Here is a 19,527-nt window from a genome sequence, read left to right as displayed (position 1 = left end):
CGAGATCATTCAAAGGACGCGACATGGACTAAAATTTCGGCACTCCGACGGAAACGTAGGGCCTGTGGATGTCGACCATGCAGGACTTGGCCTTCGGACGATCCGTGTATTCGAACTGCCTTTCGAGGTGAATGAAGATGAAGTCATCGCGGCGCTAAGCCCGTTCGGAAAAGTCCAGAGCCACGTAGCCGAGACATGGGCACAGTTTACGACGTATCCGGTGCTTAATGGTGTGAGACAAGTCCGAATCGATCTCAAACGGCACGTTCCATCGTACATTTCTATCGGCGGCTGCCGTGCGGTGGTCATTTACGACGGACAACCTCGAACATGTTCCGGTTGTGGCAAAGAAGGCCACGTCCGTAATGAATGCCTGCAACGCCGCATCACACAACTAAGGCCCGACGATACGAACACCGACAGAACCACGACCACCCTTCCAGTCACCTATGCGGCGACACTGCACGTCCAGCCTTCACAAGGCGCCGTTCATGAGCGCCTCTCTGGTCCGATACAACCGGAGGCGTCCCAGCACCTTGACACCGGCGATGCCGCCCGTGAACATGTCCAACAGCCGGACACACCCCCGCAAGAAGATCACAAGGATACCAATGAGAGTGTCCTGGAGAATGAAGACCGCATCATAGCACCCGCGGCTTTTGTACCGGAACGACGTGAATCTCTTCCTTCCTCCGACACCGAAACTCATTGCCGAAAGCAGAAGTCGCCCAAACGACGAAAAAAACGCCGTAAGACATCAGACTCGACCATTGAGCCCCCTCCGCAGGACGAAGAGATGCCACATCACTCCGACGGAGAACACGATAACACTTTCTCCTCTGCCACGGAGACGCGTCATCCACAAGACGGTGAACCGTCCAACAGAGATCGTGCGCAAGCCCCGCGCCCAGAAGACATGGAACATAGCACGCCTGTTGTCACCGACGCCATTGAGCCGACTCGGCCAGAGCTGCCACCTCTCGCCGATGTCAAACCTATCGGACACCTTTCATGGGCGGATGACACGGATTTCCCACCTCCATCTGATGCGGAAATGAGATCTGTTTCTCCGTTAGACCAAAACTAAAATGGGGGAAGTTTCTACGGCGACTCCTGCGACTTCTATGGACTTCCAGCATCCACCACAACAATCTTCACTAGCTACGAACCTATCGGCACCACGGATCTCCCATCAGGCGTACCGAATAGCTACTATCAATACTAATAATATCGGCTCCCACGCTAAACTTCAACTGCTCCGTGACACCCTAAGAGCAGCCGACATCGACATCGCCCTATTACAAGAACTGAGGACAGCGACTTGGACTGGGTGTTATGGATATGAGACGTACGCCGCCCCTGCAGCTATGGAACACACAGGCGCAGCCATCCTCCTGCGAGAAGGAATTGCAGTTTCCGATGTCGCATACCTCCCAACAGCGCGAGGGGTGGCCATAACAGTTGAAGGACTCAAAATCATCAATCTCTACGCCCCATCGGGCACTGACAAACGGAGGGATCGCTCCCAGTTCTACGCAGAAGATATCACGCCTTTATTCCTCGGTCGATACGATCATCTCATCGTAGGTGGAGATTTCAACTGTGTTCTCGAGCGCACAGACCAATACCCCCATTTCACCACATGTCCGGAACTTCGCTTCCTCGTCCGCCGCCTTCGTCTCCTCGATACTTGGCGAGTGGTACACAGCGACCGCCCGGGGTATACACACATCACGAGCCACTCCGCCAGCCGACTCGATAGAATATACATCTCTGACGCTCTGAAATCAGTTCTCCTCGACGCGGAACGTTGGCCGTCTGCCTTTTCGGATCACAACATCTACATCTGTACCATGAACCTACGTCGAAAATCTATATGGCGCAGTGCAGGACCTTGGAAACTCAATGTCGCGCTACTGCAGGACCCTGAATGTCGACAACAGGTCTCCGACACGTGGCACACCTGTGTTCAACGCATTATGCGTTACGAGACCACACTGCAATGGTGGTTGCTGTGCGCCAAACCGGCCATCCGACGCACATTGACACACTATGGCAGAGCCAAAGCCAGGTGGAATCACCATACCACTGATTTCTATTATAGCGCTCTACGTGAACTCATGGATCATCCTCCATCCCCGGATCGCCTCAAAGAAGCTCAACGCATCAAGGCAAAGATTTTATCCTTGACCAGATGCCGTCTAGAGGGAGCCATTGTCCGAGCCCGCAGCCAAGACAGGATTAACGGTGAAGAACCTTCTATGCATCATATTGTTCAAAACGTTCGTCGACGTCGACAGGCTTTAATGACAACTTTAGACTTACCTGATGGACGACGGCTGACTTCGCAAGCTACCATTGCGGATGCATTCACAACGCACTATAGACTTTTCTATCAAGAAGTACCTGCCGGTGCAGAGGCCATTGCTGAGGTTGCCCAGGAGACACTTGGTACTCTCAACGCAGCAGCTGCAACCCTCCTGACTGCTGAAGTGACCACCGACGACGTCCAAGGCGCTGTGGCCAAGGGGTCTCTGAATCGATCTCCCGGCCCGGATGGTTTACCTCTCGAATTTTACAGAACCTTCCACGATTTGATGATGCCACGATGGAGGGACATGTACTGGGAACTTTTGTCCGGCGCGGCGAACCCGCCACCAATGTTCATGGAAGGCTTCCTTGTACCAGTCCCGAAACCCGTAGGAGGAACACGACTCGACAGTTATCGGCCGATCACGTTACTCAATTCTGACTGCAAGATTTTCACACGCCTTCTAGCAGTGCGACTCAAACGTGTCTTACGGGACATTGTTTCCCACGAACAAACATCCTTAGGCGGCGATCGTAATATACAGACAGCCCTCAGTGAGTATCGAGATGTGATCGCTGTGGCAACACACTCGCGACTGCCAGGCGCTTTAATCTCCATCGACTTCAAACAAGCGTTTGACCGCGTCAATCATGCATTCCTCAACGCAGTGATGGACCGAATGGCAATTCCCCCGACGTTCACGCAAGTGATTATGCGGCTCCTTCGTGGAGCAACGTCCAGACTTCTCGTCAACGGCAGACTTACAGAACCTATACGGATTGCACGTTCAGTACGGCAGGGTTGCCCTTTGTCGACGGTGCTTTATGCCATTGCGATGGAACCACTCATTTGCGGATTACGGCGACGTTTGACAGGTATTCCACTCCGGGATCATATGTTCCGCTGCCGAGCTTACGCGGACGACTTGGCCCTCGTCGTACGTTCAGCGGCTGACGTACAAGCTGCGATGCAGTGGATTACCCGTTACAGTGCAGGGGCAGGGAGCGCTATGAACGTGGCAAAATCATGCGCCATGAAGATCGGCCGCGGCCTTCCCGCATACAGCGTAGTTCCATTTCAACTGCTGGACACCCTTTGTTGTCTCGGATTGGTGTACACGCGAGACATTCGCCGCACCTCGACGATCAATTTTCGGGCGCTGCTGCAACGCATCCGGGCCAACATACAAAACCACATACTACGCCCGCTGACTATGTGCCAGAGAGTCACCTTCGTCAATACCCATCTGGCAGCTCGGATACCCCATATAGCGCAGATTCTGCCCATCACTGCGACAATGGCGGCCAGGTTACAGGCGGCATTCGGCTATTTCATTTGTTCTGGACACATCTTCAAAGTCCAGTATGAAGCTCTCACCTTACCGAAGCGGGATGGTGGCCTCGATCTGGTTAATGTGAGAGCCAGGACTACGGCACTTTACACCAATACTATGCTCCGGTTATGGAAAAGCCAAAATGCTAGTTTTACTGGAATGTTGACCACCGAGCTCGCACCTGTTTCGCGACGACCACCGACGTCTTTGGCACACATCCCACCTCCGATGTCACATATCGGCCGTTTCTTTTTGGAGTACAGCTACATATGCACCGAGCTCCCCAGGACCAGGAAGACGACCACCCGCGACATCTACCGCCTTCTCCGAAAGTCTCTACCCCGCAACCCCGTCGAAACACGTCACCCCCAGGTTTCATGGCCTACAGTTTGGAAAACGATCCACCAACCATATCACACAACTGATACCACCTCTATGTGGTATCTTCTCGTCAACGGCAAGTATACTACAAGACAGAAACTGCATCGCATCGCACTGGTGGACTCACCCCTGTGCCTCAAGTGCAATGTCGAAGATACAGATTTACATCGTTTTGAGTGTGGGCCAGCAGCAGCTGTCTGGACCCTCGTACAGAAGATTGTGGCTTTCTACCTCCGAGTACCACCACATCACGTTTCTCCCACAATGATGATATATCCCGACACGACCTACTTTCCATCGGCTAAGTGGCACGCCATCACATGGATCAGTGGCATGGCTGTCAACTACCTCTTCCGGGACGACATCGTCGATCCGGCGGACTTTTGGACACGCCTCCAAGTACATCATCACACCCTTCGCCGGCATCGACACTATCGGGCCACTTTCGCGAACTATTTACAGAGCATTTTCACCAACCCGCCACAAAGCTGGAATCTCAACGAACCGTGCCAGCCAAGACTGGACGATCCCACGTTCCCCTTCAATGGTCAATGATAGAATGCATTTTGTTCTGCTGGCGCGCCACAGTGGAGCATGGCGCGGAAAGTAGTCCTATTTTATTTCACTTCTCTTTTCTCCTCCTCTTCTAAATTTGTTTTTCTCCTTACACATGTATGTTTATCCATTTCACACATAGCTCTCTATCTGCAGCCTATTTGTTTTCTTTCCCTTGTGCTCAAAAAAAAAAATGCTGCTGATGGTGAGACTGTATACTCATTTATGTTAAAAAAAAACATAAAAATACACAAGAAGGCCGTTGCGGAAATATAGCTACCTTTTATGTTTTAAGTTTTCAACGGATATTGTGTTATTTTATGAAGAACGTCGTCTTTTATTTTCATACCCAAGAGGTTTTTATTTGTTTTCTTTAAAAAACAAAAAAAGAAAAAAAAGAAAAAAAACAAAAAACAAAAAAGGAAAAAAATAAAAAATAAAAAAATAAAAAATAAAAAAGAAAAACAAAAAAGAGAAAAAAAAGTTGGTAGAGCACTTGCTCGCGAAAAAAAAAAGCGTGGTGAGCAGCGTCACTGTCTCGTAATTAAATACTTGTTGGGGCGGTGGTTTGCGGCTTGAAACGGCAATTTTTTTTTCCTAACATTGGCGTTTTTGTTAGGTTCTGATACTTTATTATTAGTTTAATATAAGTACATACTGTAATATTTGATGTTATGTAAATATAAATTCACCTCTTTTTGATGGGTGACTTTGTTCGGAAAAAAAAAAAAAGCGGTCTTGGCGCTGCAGTCATGGACTGTGCAGCTGGTCCCGGCGGAGGTTCGAGTCCTCCCTCGGGCATGGGTGTGTGTGTTTGTCCTTAGTATAATTTAAGTTAAGTAGTGTGTAAGCTTAGGGACTGATGACCTTTACAGTTAAGTCCCACAAGATTTCACACTCATTTGAACATTTTTGACAGAAACCGAGACTTAAGACAGAAAACAGACGCAAACGAAGCGCTGATCCACGGTAAACAATAAAACAACAATATGTGGGATACGTCATGAGAAGGCTAATGATATTCGGAGCAAATTAAGAACAGAGAAGCAGTCCCTAAAAGGAGAGAAGGAGAAAGGGTGGTAAAGAAGGAAATAGTGAGATGGACTGACCAGATTGGTCAACGATGGCAGAGGACAGACGGCAGTAAGAAGTTGAGAGAAACCATTATCCAGCAGAGACACATTAATGGGTTGCAACAATAAAACTCGATACAAAGATAAATTAAAACGCTACAAATGACAATGCTAATTTCCGTGGCTGTCGGTTATACGCAGAATGCATTCTTTTCTAAGGCACTCAACTCATCGAAATTTTCAATTCCTTTACTCTAGTAACCTTTGATCTACATCTACGTCTATACTTGTTTACTCCGCAAGTCCCTCTAAGGTGTTCCTCATTTCTCCCCTTTCATGTTCCAGTCGCGAATAGTGCAGGGGAAGAACGATTGTTATTACCCTCCATATGAGTTCGTATCTCTCTTATTTTACGATCATGCTCTTTCCGCGAAATATACGTAGGAAGAAGAAAAACCAATAAACCATACCGTGTTGTATAACGCCTCTCTCGCAGCGTCTGCCACATCCGTTACGTTTTCGTTTCAAACTTCTTCCCGTTTTTGTATTTGCCGATCCAGAAAACCTACATAGTATTGTTCTCCACACACACTCAAGTAATAAATTAAATAGTTAGTTAATTTTACAAAACAGGCGATATTTGTAAGTAAGAAGTATGTATGAGAGTGAAACTGATAGTGTTTTGGTAAGACGAGTTACTGTGCAACTTCGAGTTTGGTCTGAAGATGGGCGAGAGCGACTGTAATCTTAAGTAATAAACGGCGATCGACAGACTGAATAAAGTGTATTTTTCATTCAGTAATTACACCCGCTCATTTTATTCTGATCTGAGAATAAAACTGGATGTGTCCTGTTCGAAAGAATCATTCCAGCATAACGTTTGAGTGATTTAGAGAAACCACGCGAAACTTGAGTTTGGGCGGCCAGACCAGGAGTCCAGTGCCTCAATCGCTGTTACAAGTCTGTTTTCAGCGCTGACCATCTTAAAAAAGGCTTCAGTAATCCAGGTAATGATTTAAGCATAGTGACAGTGCGACGTACAGTAAAACTTTTTCCTTTTTGTTTCACTGCCAAAATTCCGCATCATGCCTTAGCCATTTCCAGTCGTCATTAGTTTGTTAAGTATTTCGTAATGGCGCTTGTAGGAAGAAGAAATTATTGCAAAAACTCGATCTTATGGAGATCAGTAGGCCATTTGTCCAAGTCTACTTGGCACTAATATAGAGTTGCAGCAGAATCAATTTCCTAATCTACTCCCGGAGGGTGGAATAGTGATTCAATGGACATCAGGTGTTAATCTGTTTAATAGACTGGAAGTTCAGGAATACACAGTACATATTGCTCTACACTGTTTCCTAAGCGTTACATACCTTTTGTCAAAGGTAAACATTGTTCGACTAAGTGAGGTGTTATTTGGAGATGTAGTGTATGTCATGCGCCATGTTACAATATATAGTTCTGAGCTACAGCTGGTCGGTAAACATTTATGACGATATGTAGTCGAATTTTTAAATACAAGTGGAAAGGAAGAACAATGTGTTGGGTTTAAATTCTGCTTCAAATATTTGATAACTTCAATGCAAAATGTGTAAAACACGTTTTTGAAAGTCTGGGTAAGCACAAAGGAATTTTTTTAAACATTTCATTCTTTCGAAACGGAAAAGCAAATTGTCCGATGGTAATTTCACGACTGAGTTGTTCCGCGCACCAACAAACTGGCGTAAAACTGCTGTATGTTACCCTGTGATTGGTGAAGAAGGCCATATAAATGGCTCAGATATTTTTCTAGGTGTGGGCGTCATAACCTTGTATTATAGCACACATTAGGAAATAATACAACACTCACCTAAACGAATGTGGAAATCCATCTCAAGGTCTCGTCCACTATGATAGTTGCGCGATGCCTTTTGCATATATCTTATCTGCAATTTCTCACCACTACATTATTCATTTCCTTACTGTAAGATTTGGAAAACTAATAGAATAGGTCTGTATAAGCTGTCATTCAACAGCTGAACAAATAATACCATTAAAGTTCCAAATTTTTTCTATTTGTTCCATAGGTATCAAAATGAAACAAATTACACGGTGCTTCCTAATCACTGGAGGGATCATAGGTCACACAGGTCTCCATTTCACACGTAGTGATGATAAACACACAATCTTACCACATTCTGAAAGAACTGAGATTGAAGATTCGACGCTTGCGTTTTACTTACTGTACATAACAACTGGCAGGTCGTTTACTGTTCGTGGAGAATATTATGATGTACGCAAAAGATCGTCGCTGGCACCTGACGGAAAATGCCCCATAAAATTGTTCTCTTGATGCTGATGTTGCCGACGGTTAATCAGCTCAGTCAACATAAACGTAACGACAGCGCCAAGAAGAGCGCTGTCAGAGGACAAACTTGTAAGCGGCTTATTTCCAGGCGTAGAACATGTGTCACCGACTTCAGAAGCAACTTCCACTACAAGGGGGCCTGTTCCAACATTAGAATCTGATGGAAACACGTGTTTCACGAGTGCAACAAAGATGTGAATGAATCAGATGGTTGAGATCAAATACTGAAATGCCAATCAAATTTCAAACGTATTTCGTTTATGAATCACCTTCATTTGTAGCACTGCTTCAAGTAAAACATCTCGTTCTTTCAAGGTACACAACAATTAAGAAAGGTTTCATGTCTAAAGCTACTAAAGTAAAATTTACATATCACAATAAAGCTAATAATGGAGATTGAACGTTAGACGCTAGAAAGAGGATTATTTCATCAAGATTCTTAACATACCAGGTGAAACGTCCCCTTTTAACAATTATACACAGGACTGTGCTTAACCTGACGCACAATATTTTATAGCGCAACGCAATCTGACTTTCAACACACAATGTTTTGTTAGCGCAACGCAATCTGACTTTCAAAATTCTCTACAAGAGAATGACCCTGACTAACATTAAACTATACGTCTCACAAATCACTTACCTCACAAAAATCTTCGCTCTCAAGCTACTGCAATACAGCGAGCGCCACTACTGCCAGCTAAATAAAAGATTCAAACTACGGAAGGCACTAACTACTGATAGGGATAGTTAGCAAATGAAAGATATTAATAGAGAACAAACAATGTATTTACCTTGATATCATGACAAATTACAAAACTCCGCCATCTCTCTCCCCACATCCACCACTGCTGGCGGCTCACCTCCAACTGCGCAACGTTACGCGCTGTTCACAGCCAGCTGCCTAACACTACAATGGTTGAGTATTACAACAATGCAAAGCAGCCACAGACTGCACACGGCACAGCCGGTGTTTTTCATACTGAGGTGGCGTTACCAATAAAAAAAACCTAAATAGCCTACTTACATAGCCCCCATGCTCCCCACAAAAAATTTTACAAATTTTGTTGGGCAGTGGGCAACACATATTTGTTAAAATTTTTCATAATCGTAATTACAATAACAAAGAAATCAAATGCACACACTTATTGATACAATGTTGGTCAAAAGCTAAAATTTTTTCTCACAGTCCATAAAGACAGTCCTGATCATTCATCACATTGCAGTGTTTTTCTCAAAGTCTGAGCAGTAAAAGAAAATGCACACGTAAGTAGTGGATTTCCATGCAGTCTTGAAGAAGTAGTGTTGCCCTTCCAACGGAAAGAGAGTGCTGACTCTTGACATGCTGACAGGTAATGGGCCACAACAGAGCAAACCCACAGCGGAGTCAGTCGAAGTTTTGAAGAGTATTGGTGGGTAGGTCATCACAGAGCAGACCCACTGTAGTCCTGGTAGAGATTATGGTATTGGTGGGCCACCAGAGGTGCAGACCCACTGCAGTCCTTGTAGAAATAATGGTATTGATGGATCATCAAAGATGCAGACCCACTGTAGTCCTTGTAGAGATAATGGTACTGGTGGGTCATCAAAGATGCAGACCCACTGTAGTCCTTGTAGAGAATGCCAGCAGCCATCTGTTGTGACTGTGCAGGTGCACAATCACCATTGAAGAGTCTTGCGGATAATATAGCAAGTCCATAACCACCACTTGTGCACTCACAAAGTTTTTGGAATTGTCCTCAGAACCAGCAATGCTGTTATCCAGTCCCTTGCTGAATTATTAACACACGTGCAAACACTAACAGTCCCTACTTCTCACATATTGTCCATATACTATGACCAATAGAAACGTGTGCAGTGAAATGTAACTTACAAGTTACTTAATTTGATGACCTGGTGTCAATTACAATTTTATAACATAAGAACACAATAACAAAGGTACAAAACACATCATTCAAGAACATAACAATACAAATAACAGTTGCGGTAATAGGGGCTTTACAAAAGAATAGAAATAAACATATACATCAGTGTTACAGGAATTATGACATAATTTCATACATACAAGATCAGAATAACTTTTGAAACATCAACTTCACACCTAAGCATTAACACAGAACAGATAAATGTCTAAACATCTTTACAAAGTAAATAACATATTATCAATGCAAATTATATTTGAGGATCACAGTATTCCTCATCATAGTGAATGTAGCTTAGTATTAGAAGAAGAAAAAATTCTATGAAACTACACAAAGACTGGAAGAAAACAAATACACAAGGGTACACAAACACATAGTGGGATAACACAATGGAAAGGACAGGGTTCGTTTTCAGTGTAACTTTTGGTACTGCAGTATTTTGTGAACAAAACCTTTTTTGTTCTTGGAGATCTCTCTTCGTTCATCATTATTCCCAAATGGTCCTATCTGTACCTCTTTTCTGTATTCTAACCATATTTCTTTCAAAATAATTATTTCTCATTGTACAATACTCATTTTGGCCCTATCTGTTTCTTGTGGCTTCTCAATGCATTTCTTCCAATTCATCATAGTTAGTTTCTTATATAGTCTACCCCCTCTTAAGCTAACTTAAATCTACTGAGCTCAGATGCTAAACTAAGGGACGAGGCAATGCAGCAGCACATAACAAATTAACACAAACAGCAATGACAAAAAAAACGCAGATTTGCGAAGCAAGCAGCATTAAGAAATTAGCAAAGCAATTGTAATATTACAACTAATCTAAGGCAATGTGCAACAAATAATAACAAGAAATCATTAGTAAAACTGGCTTAACAGAATAATACAAAGTCAAATTCAATAACACTATGCCTGGCAAACAGCAGCAACTGATACCTAAACATGACATAGCTCAAGCAGAAAAAATAGTAGACTAAAGATAACAATGCAGATAAGGGAAATGTATAATCACATCTTAATGTCTAAGTAATTAAAGTGGTGCACCACAACAACTTATTGTAAAAAAAAAATATTACCATGTACTTGAAAAGAAAATTGTGTGTGCAGTTACTGTTACTAGTCCCTTCTTATTGTTCTTTCCTTTCCAAGTGCTCCTTTTTTTTTAAGAATGTGGATTACAAAATTATTATTTAATAGATCTGTAGACAGAAAATATTTATATTAGTACATCTATAAAATTTTATTTTAACCAGTGCTGCAGTGCAGCTAGAAACTAGATATTAAACAAAATGGGCAAAGCAAGGCGTGAAACGTCATTCACTAGCCATATGGCATTTCTCTCAATTAGCACGACAATAGCCGTGAAATGTTTCTCATCGTTTTCAAGTTCGACCCTGTCGTTTTTGCAATGCTTTCTACAAAGGAACGTCAATAGCGAGGATAATGGCATCCCCTAATGGCTTTTTCTTCTACCTGTGCCGCTGGAAGGCTGATGGCTTTTTTTTTGTTCGGGCGGCTGTCGCCCAGGTGGGTGCCCGCGACGCATTACGTGCAGGTGGTCACTTAACTTTCGTACAGAAATATTAACGACAGCAGTTTGCGCTAAAATGGCAGTCTCATATAAAAATATTTCACAGGTCAAGAATTTGCGTTGCAAATCTGTAGAAACAAAATCCTATAAATATAAGTGTCCAAAAAAAATATTCGTCAGCATTGTGATACATTCACGCATTTACACACATTTCATAATTCTAAAAGTACGATTCTCGGTTTCCAACATACGTCTTCACAAGGCAGAGTTCCTAACCGCTACTCATTACTCCTTACCTTATTACACATATACAAATTCGTCGACGCTTCTTCAATACTTCATCATTAGATACATAGCATAATCAAATTCTTCATATAACATTAGCTTATTAATCATAAACATACCTCAACAACATAATACACATCGTCGTCGTAAATATAACATCATAACACCTCAGTCAACTTTCAAAAACGTCGTAGCTTTCTGCAATAATTTCAAATCCTAAAAAAAATTCTCTGCTCATTTCAATAGTGTCATCTACCTCAAACGTACCTTAAAAATCATGATCTCATACCAAATACAACATTCAAAGCTCTCATAGTATCACAATGGTTCCGAAAAAAATATGAACAGTTTACAAAGTACAGACCAAATACAGTTTCATAAGTGTGAAGTTATCCAACTGTGTAATTACGTAAACATCTGTCACTGATGTAGTAAAATAAATGTTTGTCTCTCTCAGGTAAATAATCAGATAGCTGTGTAATTCTGTGTTAGAGAAATATGGTACCGATGTGTAAAGTTGTATAAGCAAATACCATATTAGCTAGGGCTCCTTGTGCGTGCCAAACACATGGTACACAAAGTAAGCGTGTACCCCCCTGAGGATGAATGTAGCTTAGTATTAGAAGAAGAAAAAATTCTATGAAACTACACAAAGACAGGAAGAAAACAAATACACAAGGGTACACAAACACATAGTGGGATAACACAATGGAAAGGACAGGGTTCGTTTTCAGTGTAACTTTTGGTACTGCAGTCCAACCCAAAACTTCATTCCATAGATCTTTCGTCTTATTTCCACATTTGTTTCCACCAAAAAAATCCTATTCAAGCATGCTTTCTGTATATATATATGTTCACATATTTCTTACCTCATTATTTATTTTCCATTATCTTACTTCATCATTTATTTCCAAGAAAATCCTACCTAAACCTGTTGTCCCTAAACCCTACTTTTTTTTGGTTCATATCCTATTTCAAAATACTGTTTTGGCCAAACCATTTTCTTATAGATTTTCAATGTATTTCTTCCAATTCATCATAGTTAGTTTCTTATATAGTCTACCCCCTCTTAAGCTAACTTATATCTACTGAGCTCAGATGCTAAACTAAGGGACGAGGCAATGCAGCATCACATAAAACAATTAATACAAACAACAATAAAAAAACGCAGATTTGCGAAGCAAGCAGCATTAAGAAATTAGCAAAGCAATTGTAATACTACAACTAATCTAAGGCAATGTGCAGCAAACAATAAAAATATAAAAATAAATCATTAGTAAAACTGGCTTAACAGAATAATACAAAATCAAATTCAATAACACTACGCCTGGCAAACAGCAGCAACTTATACCTAAATATGACATAGCTCAAGCAGAAAAAATAGTGCACTAAAGATAACAATGCAGATAAGGGAAATGTATAATCACATCTTAATGTCTAAGTAATTAAAGTGGTGCACCACAAAAACTAATTCTACAAAAAATTACTCAGTAGTTGAAAAGAAAATTATGTATGCAGTTCCTGGTATTAGTCCCTTCTTATTGTTCTTTCCATTCCAAGAGCTCCTTTTTCGAAGAATGTGGATTACAAAATTATTATTTAATAGATCTGCAGACAGAAAATATTTATATTAGTACATCTATAAAATTTTATTTTAACCAGTGCTGCAGTGCAGCTAGAAACTAGATATTAAACAAAATGGGCAAAGCAAGGCGTGAAACGTCATTCACTAGCCATATGCCATTTCTCTCAATTAGCACGACAATAGCCGTGAAATGTTTCTCATCGTTCGTTCTGTGCCGCTGGAAGGCTAATGGCTTTTTTTTTTTTTTTTTTTTTTTTTTCCGGGCGGCCGTCGCCCAGGTGTCTGACACAGCTGTGTGCCCACGACGTATTACGTGCAGGTGGTCACTTAACTTTCGTACGGAAATATTTACGACAGCAGTTTGCTACAATGGCAGTCTTATATAAAAATGTTTCACAGGTCAAGAATTAGCGTTGCAAATCTGTAGAAACAAAATCTTATTGATATAACAGTGTCCAAAAAAATTTTCGTTGGCATTGTGATACATTCACGCATATACACACATTTCATAACTCTAAAAGTACGATTCTCGGTTTCCAACATACGTCTTCACAAGGCAGAGTTCCTAACCACTACTCATTACTCCTTACCTTATTACACATATACAAATTCGTCGACGCTTCTTCAATACTTCATCATTAGATACATAGCATAATCAAATTCTTCATATAACATTAGCTTACTAATCATAAACATACCTCAACAACATAATACACATCGTCGTCGTAAAAAATAACATCATAACACCTCAGTCAAATCTCAAAATCGTCGTAGCTTCCTCCAATAGTTTCAAAACCTAAAAAAAATTCTCTGCTCATTTCAAAAGTGTCATCTGCCTCAAACGTACTTTAAAATCATGATTCCATACCAAACACATCATTCAAAGCTCACATTGTATCACAATGGTTCCGAAAAAATATGAACAGTTTACAAAGTACAGACGAAATACAATTTCATACGTATGAAGTTATTCAACTGTGTAATTACGTAAACATCTGTCACTGACGTAGTAAAAAAAATGTTTGTCTCTCTCAGTTAAATGATCTGATAGCTGTGTAATACTGTGTTGGAGAAATATGGTACCGATGTGTAAAGTTGTATAAGCAAATACCATATTAGCTAGGGTTCCTTGTGGTTGCCACACACATGGTACACAAAGTAAGCGTGTACCCCCCTGAGGATCAAAATCGTCGTAGCTTCCTCCAATAATTTCAAAACCTAAAAAAATTCTCTGCTCATTTCAATAGTGTCATCTACCTCAAACGTACTTTAAAATCATGCTCCCTTACCAAATATCTCATTCAAAGCTCTCATAGTATCACAATGGTTCCAAAAAAATATGAACATTTCACAATGTGCAAACAAAATACAAGTTCATACGTATGAAGTTATTCAACTGTGTAATTACGTAAACATCTGTCACTAATGTAGTAAAAAAAATGTTTATCTCTCAGTTACATGATCAGATAGTTGTGTAATTTATGTGTTGGAGAAATATGGTACCGATGTGTAAAGTTGTATAAGCAAATACCATATTAGCTAGGGTTCCTTGTGGTTGCCACACACATGGTACACAAAGTAAGCGTGTACCCCCCTGAGGATTAATGTAATTATACCCTCAGGTGTTACAAATTACAGCAATGGAATGAAATGTATCACGGAAAACTTTCTTTGTAATTCAAAAATCTTAAAAAATAAATGTTTTAAGTACAAAATTAATCACTCAAATACGTGTCCTGTAGCGCTAAATGTGCGTCTTGTTGCAACATAATCTCTGTGGCAGTGTCGTAGTTATCGTCTTCCGAAAGCTAAGTTCTGCAGAAGTCAATGTACTTACCTCATGATAAACAAAAGTGAAATGCTTTGCGTATAGATATCTTAGTTATTACGCTTATTGCCGTGATGAGGAAAGTACTGTACTGTAACGTATTGTTGTGCTACGAAAAAGGCTGTCTCATTGTTGCTATACCACAAAAGTTACTACTAAAACATGTTTTAATTTCTTGAATAATGCCGAAAAACTGTGCAGATATAAAACAGATACACCGCAAAAGCAACATTGTAAATTGTCACTCATTAGTAACGTCGTGATAAAATCCTGTAGCTGTCACATAAACTAACCACTGTGTCATCTAGTATCTCTCAGAAAGCACTTTAAATCCAGAATGTATTTTCAAATAAACCAAAATGTTGCATTAAAATCTCAAGTTAAAAAAGCACATTATCTCTCAATAAACGGTGTTACATGTGAAATGTGGTGTAAACCTTTGCTCTTCCTAGTACGCAGAGTTTCAACTTTAACGCAATTATCAAGTGGTATACGTCGGTAAAGAATACTGGAATTTTTCTCAAGGTTAGCGTCTGTGTTATTTTTCTCGGAGCCAGCGGGCGCACGCGGCTGCCTGCTGTGCGAGTCATTGTCTGTTTCTTTGCTGGCGCGCGTCGTTATTCGGATTAGGAGACCGAACTTCTACAAATTCGCCTTGCCGAGAGGGCCCAGCTCTGTTTGAATCCCGCCAGTTCTGATGCAATTCAGGTCTGTCGTTACGATCACATCGTCTGTCGTCATGTCGGTAGTTTCTGTGGTTTCTTTCTTGTCGGTTAAGTGGTGGAGAATTTCTCCCTGAATCGTAACTGCGCGCTGGACCGTTGCGTCTAAAGTTATTCTGTCCCTCGTAATAATAATTGTTTTGGTTCCCATATTGTCTGTTTCTCTGATTGTCTCTGTGATAGTCATTACCGCGGAGAGGTGATCTTTCCCTGTAATTATTACTACTCTGCCAACGGTTGTTATACGGGTGGTGTCTGTTTCGGTCACGATTTGTGTTGTGAGAATAGCCTTGTCGCGTCCAGTTATTATTTCTTTCATCGCGGAATTGCGACGGATGTAATCTGTAATTGTTGTGCTCCTGCGTTCCGCGATTGTCAGTGTCAATTTCCAGTTCTTGTAAGAGTCCCTGAAAAGCTTCAATGTCGTCTTTGCAACGTCCTGCCAAAATAATATGTCGCAAATGTTCAGGCAGTTTGATTAAGCAAATGCGGATGAGTTCTGAGGGGCTGTATGGGTTTGACAGGTACTGATTCTTGTGCAACATGTCTTCAAAATATTTCACAAGACTGGAGAATTCAGATTGTTCGAAATGTTTCATCATTATGATGCCATGTTTTACTCGGTCTTGTGTGGCTTGAGACCAATATGCTGAGAGGAAGGCATGGTAAAATTCTCCTTCACTATGACAATCGTGAATGACCGAACGCATTCTTACAGCTGGTTCATTCTCTAAATAGCCACACATAAATTCTAATCTGTGTTCTAATGACCAGTTAGGGGGAAAACAATGAGAGAATTGATGGAGCCACGCTTGTGGATGAATGTCGTTGGCAGAATTTTTAAACGTTTTGAATTTACGTGTAGTAATGAACAGCTTATAGTCAAAGTCATCATGTCGGCGAGTCGCATATCGGTCATTGTTACGTCGTGTCGGCGGTTCCATCTCAAAATTTGGTGTGCCTTGCCAATTTCTTTCATAATTTCCGAAGTGTCCTGTGTTATTATTTTGTGGTTGTTCCGTATTTCTATGTCCCTCTTCCCGTACTGGAGCGCGAGTGTCCTCTGAAATACGTAATTCTTGTATTACCTGTGTCAGCTGATCTTGTACTTCGCGGATTTCTCTTTTGTGTTGCGTATTAATTTGATTTTGATTTTGTTTGAATTTTCTAATTTGTTCATACTCTTCTGTGTCAGTGAAGGCTACAGGTCTTGTGTCATTCAGATCATCATCTACCTTTGTAGATAAGTTAGTGACCTGATCCGAAAGTTCGCCTACTTTCTCCGATAGTGAACACATTTCCTCCGTGTGTTTTTCTGAACCAAGTTTCAGAGTGTCCATTTGAGTTGAAATCATATCTACTGTGTCCTTCAAGTTTTCCTGAGTTTTTGCAAGTTGCATAACCGAATCGGTAGATGCAACTGAGTCAAATTTAGCTTGCAAGGTCTCATGATTTTCATGAACAGTAGTTTGCAGTTCTTTTATGGCTGCTTCGTGATTCTGTAGTGCATTTTCATGACGCGAAAAAATAGGTTGGAAATGCTCACAAATTTGTGTTTTTACGTCATTACAGACTTTTTGACATTTCGATTCAATGTGATGTAACTCAGTAGTTAAATCCTCACGTGTTTGTTCAAGAGTTTGCTCCAATGAGTCTAACTTTTGAAGATTTTGTTCCATTGCGTCTAACTGTTGCTGTGTTTGACTCTGATTTTGTTCCATTTGTTTCTGATTTTGCTCAATTGTGTCTAATTTTTGAAGCTTTTGCTGTGTTTGTCCCATTTGTTGTATTAATTGTAATAACAATGCATTGGTGTCTGAAACATGTTCCTCAGTGCTTTTCGGCAGTGAATTTGCACCGGAAACATTCACATTTTGACAAGCAGAAAATGTGTCTTGACTTATTTGAGAAAACAGTGAGGATCCAAAACCTGAATCTACAGTATTTGCGAGATCGTGTCCTGTCATTTCGGATTCCTGAGGCGAGCTGTTGCCGACCGACCGATCGATAATGCTTCCCTGCTCACTGATTGTTTCACTGTCTACGCCATTGTTTGCAACCCGCTCCATCTCCCTATGCGCAATTACCAAATTACTACTTTTAACATTAGTTAATTCACTACTCTGCGGCGCTAACATACTGCTTTCGTCTTCACTGTCATTTCTCAATTTAGTTTGGAGCCTAGTGTTACGTTTTTCACACGCCATTATTGTCACAGTATTTCACACGACAACACAGAAAAACACAATTTGAAGAGCAAAAATAAGAAAACACATTAACATAGCACTGAAAATAATATCTAGTTAAATGCAAGCGCAGCTGCGAAATACTTGCTGCAAATCTACATGCATGCCACAACTGTTTTACTGTACAACAATGAAAAACTACAACTACAAAGGAAATTCTCTCTATAATTACGCGCTAGCAATAAACAAAATCTACACTAATTACACAAACTACAAGGAAAAAATCAGAAGATTCCAGTGAGGTATCCTAGGCTAAGGGTCGACATATGAAACGTCCCCTTTTAACAATTATACACAGGACTGTGCTTAACCTGACGCACAATATTTTATAGCGCAACGCAATCTGACTTTCAACACACAATGTTTTGTTAGCGCAACGCAATCTGACTTTCAAAATTCTCTACAAGAGAATGACCCTGACTAACATTAAACTATACGTCTCACAAATCACTTACCTCACAAAAATCTTCGCTCTCAAGCTACTGCAATACAGCGAGCGCCACTACTGCCAGCTAAATAAAAGATTCAAACTACGGAAGGCACTAACTACTGATAGGGATAGTTAGCAAATGAAAGATATTAATAGAGAACAAACAATGTATTTACCTTGATATCATGACAAATTACAAAACTCCGCCATCTCTCTCCCCACATCCACCACTGCTGGCGGCTCACCTCCAACTGCGCAACGTTACGCGCTGTTCACAGCCAGCTGCCTAACACTACAATGGTTGAGTATTACAACAATGCAAAGCAGCCACAGACTGCACACGGCACAGCCGGTGTTTTTCATACTGAGGTGGCGTTACCAATAAAAAAAACCTAAACAGCCTACTTACACAGGTTTACATTTAAATAAAAAGGTCAGATAATGGGTATTTTTGATTTGATCACACTGACCAAGCAGAAATACGCCATGTGACCAAAAGTATCCGGACACCCCCAAAAATATACGCTTTTCATATTAGGTTCATTGTGCTGCCAACTACTGGCGTGTACTCCATATCAGCAACCTCGGTAGTCGTTAGACATCGTGAGAGAGCAGAATGGGGTTCAGGTGATTCGGTGTCACTCATGTCATACTTCAGTAAACGAGTTTTCCACACTCCTAAACATCGCTAGCTCGAGTGTTTCCCATGTGATAGTGAAGTGGAAACGTGAAGGGACTCGTACAGCACAAAAGCGTACAGGTCGACCTCGTCTGTTGACTGACAGGGAGACCGCCAACAGTTGAAGAGAGTCGTAATGCGTAATAGGCAGACAGTCCAGACACCTATCCAGACCATCACACAGGAATTCCAAACTGCATCAGAATCCACTGCAAGTACTATGACAGTTAGGCGGGATGTGAGAAAACTTGGATTTCATGGTCGAGCGGGTGCTCATAAGCCACACATCACGCCTGTAAAAGCCA

This window comes from Schistocerca nitens, chromosome 1 (genome assembly GCF_023898315.1).
Source record: "Schistocerca nitens isolate TAMUIC-IGC-003100 chromosome 1, iqSchNite1.1, whole genome shotgun sequence".
NCBI classification, from domain to species: Eukaryota; Metazoa; Arthropoda; class Insecta; order Orthoptera; family Acrididae; genus Schistocerca; species Schistocerca nitens.
The sequence above is the reverse complement of the archived record's forward strand: the minus strand, read 5'-3'. Positions refer to the sequence as shown.